Genomic DNA, 8,976 nt, shown 5'->3' on the forward strand with positions numbered 1-8,976 from the left:
GCTGAAAATTGTGTTTCATTCTAATCCTTCATTTACTTATGATTCATTATTTGCTGGTCATATTAATTCTGTTCTCACCCTTTTGCTGGCGATGTCTTTTGTAGATGGCTCGACTTAGACACACTGCACGAAAGTCCGTCATCCCCTTCTTACCCTCCCGCCTTGCTGAGCGTCCGCTTCGCCGTCCCGTGGCCGGACAGTCCAGCCACTTGGAGAGACTGCACCACCGCCTGCATGAGGAGCAGGAACGTCGACGACAGGAGCAGCAGGGCTCTTCCTTCTCGCTCCAACAGGAGATAGAGTCTGTGAGGAGCTGCTCCCCTGTGCTTCCCCTGGAGGCGCCCCCTGCACCACCACTGGGCGCCCCAGCTTCTGGAGTAGCTGCTGGAGGAGACCCAGACGACGGAGGTGGCGACGACAGCTCGAGCCACGACATCGACTTCTCTGCTAACCATGAGCCGGAAGGATGGGTTGCTCGACCCATCACTCGCGACGCTGCTCGCGGGTGTCACTTCCACGATGCGCTCGACACCCTGCTACGTCGGGCACTTAACCGGCGTACCTGGTCCATCGAGTATTGCTGTGTGGTCTACCAGCACAGTCGCGGGATCTACCCGGACCGCTGGGAGGCAACCTGCTTGGTGCGCCGTCCGGAGAACAGTCTCCAGGGTGCGGAGGCCTGCTCAGAGCACTATTCTATCTCTGAGCGGGACTCAGCTGAGGCAGCCATGCAGGATGCTGCACGGCGTGCGCTTTCGCACTACTGCTCGGTTCTCGGTGGGGTAGCTGACGGTCTCGACCTGAAGTATTACCCCCGCCGTCCATCTGGCAGCACAGGAGGTGTGATTGTCTCACTTGTTGGCGAGGACAATCCTAGGTTGAGCAGCACAGTCAACCTAGCCGTCGTGCTAAACACGGAGCTGGACCATGCACTAGACGAGCTGAGTAGGGCTCGTGCTGAGATCGCCCTGCTGCGGGCTGAGCGCGCGGAACGTCGTCACCTGGATGATGGTTCCCCCGCCCCCGTTGGGACTCAGCACCTGTACCGCTCGCCTCGGCGTGGACGCCAGTCTTATGGCAATCCCGACTGCAAGACCAAGATAAATCTAGAACCATAGATCGTTAGAGTTGGATCTTGTAATTAATACAAAATATATACGTAGAAGCTACAGTCTTAGCGTTAGTCTCGGTCTTAGTTAGTCTTAGTTAGACAGGGTAGTTTGCTATATCCTGTGCATTTATGTTTGTCATGATGAACTATGTTTGGTTTGGATCTTTGTAATGACTGTCACCAGAGTGTGGGTATCCCCTGCATTTTGGTTTACCTGTTATATGTTAATGGAGTTAGTTATATAGTTGGGAAACCTTTTATTCCACTTTCCTCTTTATCTGAGAAGCTGTGTGGTCTGTGTTGGAGATCAGTGAAGATGCTCACCTGTTCAGTGCTGTTGAAGAATTCTATGCTCTTTTCTTATGCTGCAAGATCTGCCAGATCAGTTCTGATGTGTGGTTGCATTCTGCAGATGTCAGAGAACAGCCGCAGAGGAGGAAGGCATGTTCAGCAGGAGCGAGCCGCTCAGCAGAACGAGGTGCCCCAGCAACAGCACCTGCCGCCCCCGCCCCCGATGTCGATCGAGCAGATGTTTCTGATGCAGACTCAGGCAGTTCAAGCCATCGGTCAGACTCTGGCAGGCATTCAGCAGCAGCAGCAACAGCAGCAGGCCCCACCTCAGCCTCAGATGCCTCAGATGCTCAGAGACAAGCGTGGTGAGTTCATGAGAGGTCATCCACCAACGTTCGCTTATTCTTCTGACCCCATGGATGCTGAAGACTGGCTGCGCACTATGGAGCGGGAGTTGCATACCGCTCAGTGCGATGACAGGGAAAAAAGTCCTGTATGGTCCCCGTCTGTTGAGAGGAGCAGCCCAGTCATGGTGGGAGTCTTACCTCGCCACCCATGCCCACCCCGACGCCATCACCTAGGAAGAGTTCAGAGGAAGCTTTCGTCAGTACCATGTGCCTGCAGGTCTGATGACAGTGAAGAAGGAGGAGTTCTTGGCCCTTAAGCAAGGGTCATCATCTGTCAACGAGTACCGAGACAGGTTTCTGCAGTTGTCTCGCTATGCTCCTGAAGATGTCAACACCGACGCCAAGCGGCAGTACCGTTTCCTGAGAGGCTTGGTTGACCCTCTGCAGTACCAACTGATGAATCACACCTTCCCGACATTTCAGCACCTGATTGACAGAGTAATCATGACGGAGAGGAAGCGTAAGGAGATGGAGGATCGTAAGCGCAAGATCAGTGGACCCCAGCCTAGAAGCAACAGCCGCCCTCGCTTCTCAGGCAATCAACCTCAGCAGTTCAGGCAGAACCAGCGTCCACCTCAGCAGCATCAGCAGTTTCAAAGGCAGTATCCTCAGCATCAGTACCAGAACCGTCAGAGCAATCAGTCAGGAGGTCAGTTTCAGAGGCAGAATCAGCAAGCACCTCATCTTCCTGCCCCAGCAAACCAGCAAAACAATCAGGCAGCACCAGCTCAGGTTGGAAACAGAGCATGTTTCCACTGTGGAGAGCAAGGCCACTGGGTGATGCAATGTCCGAAGAAGGCAGCCCAGCAGCAGTCAGGCCCCAATGCCCCAGCAAAGCAGAATGTGCCTCAGCCTGGAGCAGGCAACCGCTCTCAGCCGCGTTACAATCATGGAAGACTGAACCACTTGGAGGCTGAAGCAGCTCAGGAGACCCCCGGCATGATAGTAGGTATGTTCCCAGTCGACTCCCATATTGCAGAAGTGTTATTTGATACTGGAGCAATGCATTCTTTCATTACTGCATTATGGGTAGAAGCACATAATCTTCCAATTACTACCATGTCAACCCCCATTCAAATTGACTCGGCCGGTGGTAGAATTCGAGCTGATAGCATCTGTTTGAATGTAAGTGTGGAAATAAGGGGGATAGCGTTTCCCGCTAACCTTATAATAATGGGTACTCAGGGAATAGATGTCATCCTAGGGATGAATTGGCTAGATAAGTACCAGGCGGTTATCAGTTGTGATAAAAGGACCATCAAGTTGGTGTCCCCACTAGGAGAGGAAGTGGTGACCGAGTTAGTCCCGCCTGAGCCAAAGAAAGGAAGTTGTTATCAGATGGCTGTCGATAGCAGTGAAGCAGACCCAATTGAGAGGATCAAGGTTGTGTCTGAGTTCCCAGATGTGTTTCCAAAGGACTTACCGGGTATGCCACCAGAGCGGAAAGTTGAGTTTGCCATAGAGCTTCTTCCTGGAACCGCCCCCATCTTTAAGAGAGCCTACAGAATATCTGGACCAGAGTTGGTTGAACTTAAGAAGCAAATTGATGAGCTGTCAGAGAAAGGTTACATCCGGCCAAGCACCTCGCCTTGGGCCGCCCCTGTCCTATTTGTGGAGAAGAAAGATGGCACCAAAAGGATGTGTATAGATTATCGAGCTTTGAATGAAGTCACGATCAAGAACAAGTATCCCTTGCCCAGAATAGAAGATCTGTTCGACCAGTTGAGAGGAGCCAGTGTGTTCTCCAAGATTGATCTGAGGTCAGGTTATCATCAGCTCAGGATCCGACCGTCGGACATTCCGAAAACGGCATTCATTACCAAGTATGGTTTGTATGAGTTCACAGTGATGTCTTTTGGTTTGACCAATGCGCCAGCATTCTTCATGAACTTGATGAATAGTGTATTCATGGATTACCTTGATAAGTTTGTGGTGGTATTCATTGACGACATTCTGATTTATTCTCAAAGCGAAGAAGAGCATGCAGATCATTTGAGGATGGTATTGCAGAGATTGCGAGAGCACCAGTTGTATGCAAAGTTGAGCAAATGTGAATTTTGGATCAATGAAGTCCTGTTCTTGGGTCACATAATCAACAAAGAAGGATTGGCTGTGGATCCGAAGAAAGTGGCAGACATTCTGAACTGGAAAGCGCCAACAGATGCTCGAGGAATCAAGAGCTTCATTGGAATGGCCGGATACTATCGGCGATTCATTGAAGGGTTTTCGAAGATTGCGAAACCAATGACAGCGTTGCTAGGCAACAAGGTTGAGTTCAAGTGGACCCAGAAATGTCAACAGGCCTTCGAAGCGCTGAAAGAGAAGTTGACAACAGCGCCTGTCCTAGTCTTGCCTGATGTGCACAAGCCCTTCTCTGTGTACTGTGATGCTTGTTACACAGGTTTGGGATGCGTATTGATGCAAGAGGGAAGAGTTGTGGCTTACTCGTCCCGACAGTTAAAGGTTCATGAGAAGAATTACCCAATCCATGACCTAGAGTTGACAGCAGTGGTTCACGCACTGAAGACATGGAGGCACTATCTGTATGGACAGAAATGCGATGTTTACACAGATCACAAGAGTCTGAAGTATATATTCACTCAGTCAGAGTTGAACATGAGGCAACGAAGATGGTTAGAGCTGATCAAAGATTATGAGTTGGAGATTCATTACCATCCAGGCAAAGCAAACATAGTGGCAGATGCTTTAAGCAGAGATAGTCAAGTCAATCTGATGGTCGCTCGTCCGATGCCTTATGAGTTGGCCAAGGAGTTCGACAGGTTGAGTCTCGAATTTCTGAACAATTCGCGAGGAGTCACAGTTGAGTTGGAACCCACCTTAGAGCAGGAAATCAAAGAAGCACAGAAGAATGATGAGAAGATCAGTGAGATCCGACGACTGATTCTAGATGGCAGAGGCAAAGATTTTCGAGAAGATGCAGAAGGTGTGATATGGTTCAAAGACCGCTTATGTGTTCCTAATGTCCAGTCCATTCGGGAGTTGATCCTCAAGGAAGCTCATGAGACAGCTTATTCGATTCACCCTGGTAGTGAGAAGATGTATCAGGATCTGAAGAATAAAATCTGGTGGTACGGAATGAAGAGGGAAATTGCAGAGCATGTGGCTATGTGCGATAGTTGTCGAAGAATTAAGGCAGAGCACCAGAGACCAGCTGGATTGTTGCAACCGTTGCAAATTCCTCAATGGAAATGGGATGAAATCGGTATGGATTTCATAGTCGGATTGCCTCGCACTCGAGCCGGCTACGATTCCATTTGGGTAGTAGTGGACCGCTTGACCAAGTCAGCCCACTTCATACCTGTCAAGACCAACTACAGCAGTGCAGTATTGGCAGAGTTGTATATGTCTCGGATCGTTTGTCTTCATGGCGTGCCAAAGAAGATAGTGTCAGACAGAGGAACGCAGTTCACCTCTCATTTCTGGCAGCAGTTGCATGAAGCCTTGGGCACACATCTGAATTTCAGTTCAGCTTATCATCCGCAGACAGATGGCCAGACTGAAAGGACCAATCAAATTCTTGAATACATGTTGAGAGCCTGTGCGTTGCAAGATCAGTCCGGATGGGACAAGCGATTGCCTTATGCAGAGTTCTCCTATAACAACAGTTACCAGGCCAGTTTGAAGATGTCACCATTTCAAGCACTCTATGGGAGGAGTTGTAGAACTCTATTGCAATGGGATCAGCCTGGGGAAAAGCAAGTGTTCGGGCCAGACATTTTGCTTGAAGCCGAAGAGAACATCAAGATGGTCCGAGAGAATATGAAGATAGCGCAGTCGAGGCAGCGAAGCTACGCAGACACAAGAAGAAGAGAGCTGAGTTTCGAAGTCGGAGACTTTGTCTATCTGAAAGTGTCACCGATCAGAGGAGTCAGAAGGTTCGGAGTCAAAGGCAAGTTAGCACCCCGCTACATTGGTCCGTACCAAATTATCTCAAGGCGTGGAGAAGTGGCCTATCAGCTCAGTATGCCAGAGAATTTGTCTGCTGTGCATGATGTCTTTCATGTGTCTCAGTTGAAGAAGTGCTTGCGTGTGCCAGAAGAGCAGTTGCCAGTGGAAGGTCTTGAAGTCCAGGAGGACTTAACCTACGTTGAGAAGCCAGTGCAAATCCTTGAGGTTGCAGACAGAGTCACTCGAAGGAAGACCATCAGAATGTGCAAAGTCAAATGGAATCACCACTCCGAGGAAGAAGCAACCTGGGAGCGTGAAGATGATCTGATGGCTAAATACCCTGAGCTCTTTGCTAGCCAACCCTGAATCTCGAGGGCGAGATTCTTTTAAGGGGGATAGGTTTGTAACGCCCTGAATTTGGGGGTAGAATTTTTTCTTCTTTTCACTCACCAAATTCGGGCGTTACTCTCTTTTCTCTTTCCCCGTTTCGCTCTTTCTTCCCAATTTCAAACCAGTATAGCGACAGGTGTCCGTGTCATGTATAAACCTAAGTATCATGGGTGTTGCATCATGCCGAGGCACATTTCTTTGTCTGATGTTGAGTGTTCGTCTCGTTCCGTTCCGGATTTCGATTCGCGATTTAATTCCGTTTAGTGGTCGCGCACGTCGTGGGTTTTCGATCCGCGAAGTGGCCCGGCCCAGCCCAGCCCAGCCCGGCCCGGTCCGGCCTGGCCCTGCGCGCCCCTGGCGCCCACACCCCCCATGCGCCCCCTTCTCTCTCTCTCTCTCATTTGGATCTCCCGCGCAACAACCTCCCCTCTCCCTCTTCCACCTCTCTCTCCCCGTGGTGCCCTAGGATTTGGAGACGGCGATCACCGGATTTTGGACCCCGAGGTGAGCTCCCCTCCCCTTCTCCTCTCTCTCTCTCCCTCCTCTTCTTCCTCCCCTGCGCGCGTCCCTCTTTTTTTCCCTGCTCGCGCGCGCCCCTGCCCTTCCCCGCTCGCCGGCGGCGCGGCCGGCCCCGCCCGCCCCCTGCCGCGGCGGCGACCCTGCCCCCGTCGGTGGCGCTCCCCCGTCCCCCCCCCCCCCGCGCGCGGCGGCGCCCCCTGCCCCTGCTCGGCCCCGCGGCGGCGCTTCCCCCGCCCCTGCCCGGCCCACGCGGCGACGCTCGCCCGCCCCTCCCCGGCCCCGCGGCGGCGCTCGCCCGCCCCCTGCCCGCCCGCGGCGGCGCCCCCCGCCCCTCCCCCGGCCCGCGGCGGCGCTCCCCCGTCCCCTGTCCGGCCCGCGGCGCGACCCCGCCCCTCCCCGGCCCGCGGCGGCGATCCCGCCCACCCCTGCTCGCCGGCGCGTGGCCCCTGGCGCGGCCTTCGGCCCCCGGCGCGTAGGGGTGTAAACGGTACGGATATTATCCGACCATCCGACCGTCCGAAGAGGCTAATTATTCGGTTGGATAATTTTTTTCGGATATCCGCAAAATTTTCGGATTTCGGATTCGAATTCGGATAGTACAGTTCGGATATCGGATACGAATATGATATGACTGATATCCGTCGGATTTCGGATATCCGGATATTTTTTCGGATAACTATCCGGATTTCATATTTCGGATATCCGGACATCTACCCAGATATCTTACCAGATTTCAGATTTCGGATATTCGGATAGTTACATGTGGAATCACCCTAAATATCCAAGTTTTAACATAATCAATACTTCACTTTATCATTTTTATATGGGGATTTGAGGTTATGTTCTTATATAATGTTTATTGTTCCTGGTAATATATTTGCAATTTCCGGTCGATAGTGGAATATTTTATGAATTTAAATGCATTTTGATAATTTTCTGTAGAAAAAATTATAATAATACATAAATAGTCTCAAAAAATCATGAAATTTGACGGAGGAGCAATATATGCCCATATAGCATCCTCAAAAATGTTTGGGACATTGTTGGGTCTATGCTTCGTCGCCGAAGGTCTTATAGAAAGAAGTGTTCCTCGGATGAAGCTGTTTGTACAAGATAGCCGAAGGTTCTTCTTCGTAAAGCTTCGGCATTGCAAACCGACTTAAAGATAGAATGACCTTTTAGTCCATAAAGGTCTGAGTCAATGTTGTAAGTTTTTATAAGGGGCATACTTGTAATTCCTCACAGGCTGCGTCCTGTGCCTATAAATAGTGAACAGTATTCCGTTACTGTTCACGCATTCTGGTATTTTGCAATCGCATCTCTCGGAATACAACTTTTGTCAAGGCATAGGTATTATTGTATTTAATGATTCAATATATTAAGTAAATATGGCATAATACATCTGTGAATCATTTATCCATTTTATACCTTTTACTTTATATTATCTTATAATGTTTATTGAAAGTTTATTACGAAGGTTCAACTTCGTAATAAGACTCTTATCAACCTTCGTCCAAGACCCATTATCCTCAAAGGAATAATGCTTCACGAACGAAGGATAATATCATTTAACATTTTATGTTGCCTTGTTCTTAATTCATAGCATTTGAGAACAAGTCCCCAACATTGGCGCCCACCTCCGGTGAACTCACTCCCACTTTTTGAGCTGATGGCTTCGTTCAACGACCAAGCTGGAGCTGCTTCGGACCCGAAGCTGGTGCTCCCGATCACAGGTGGCTCGTCCTCAGAGCCAGCTAACAAGAAGCAGAAGAAAGAAGCACAGAGAAGGGTACAGCATGTTGGGGTGCAAGGACCCTTCATCAAGTCAAGATGGTCTCACATTCCTATTACCTTCTCCCAAGAGGACCTTCAGCTCAAAGATTACCCACACAACGATGCCATGGTTATCTCTTGTGTTATCAAAGGATTTCTGGTCCACAATGTCTTGGTTGACACAGGCAGTGCAGCTGACATCATATTTGCTAAAGCCTTCAGACAAATGCAAGAGCCAGAAGATAAGATTCATGATGCTACACATCCTCTCTGTGGCTTCGGAGGAAGACAGATAGTAGCACTGGGCAAGATCACCATGTCAGTGACCTTCGGGTTCATCAACAACACTAGAACTGAGCAAGTTGTGTTTGACATTGTTGACATGGAATACCCTTACAATGCAATTATTGGTCGTGGTACTCTCAACGCCTTTGAAGCAATCCTTCATCCTGCCTATCTTTGCATGAAGATACCTTCGGATCAGGGACCCATTGCTATCCATGGAAGTCAGGAAGCTGCAAGAAGGGCCGAAGGCAATTGGACTGACTCAAAAGCAATCCATAGCATAGATGGAGC

This window comes from Zea mays, chromosome 1 (assembly GCF_902167145.1).
Source record: "Zea mays cultivar B73 chromosome 1, Zm-B73-REFERENCE-NAM-5.0, whole genome shotgun sequence".
NCBI lineage: Eukaryota > Viridiplantae > Streptophyta > Magnoliopsida > Poales > Poaceae > Zea > Zea mays.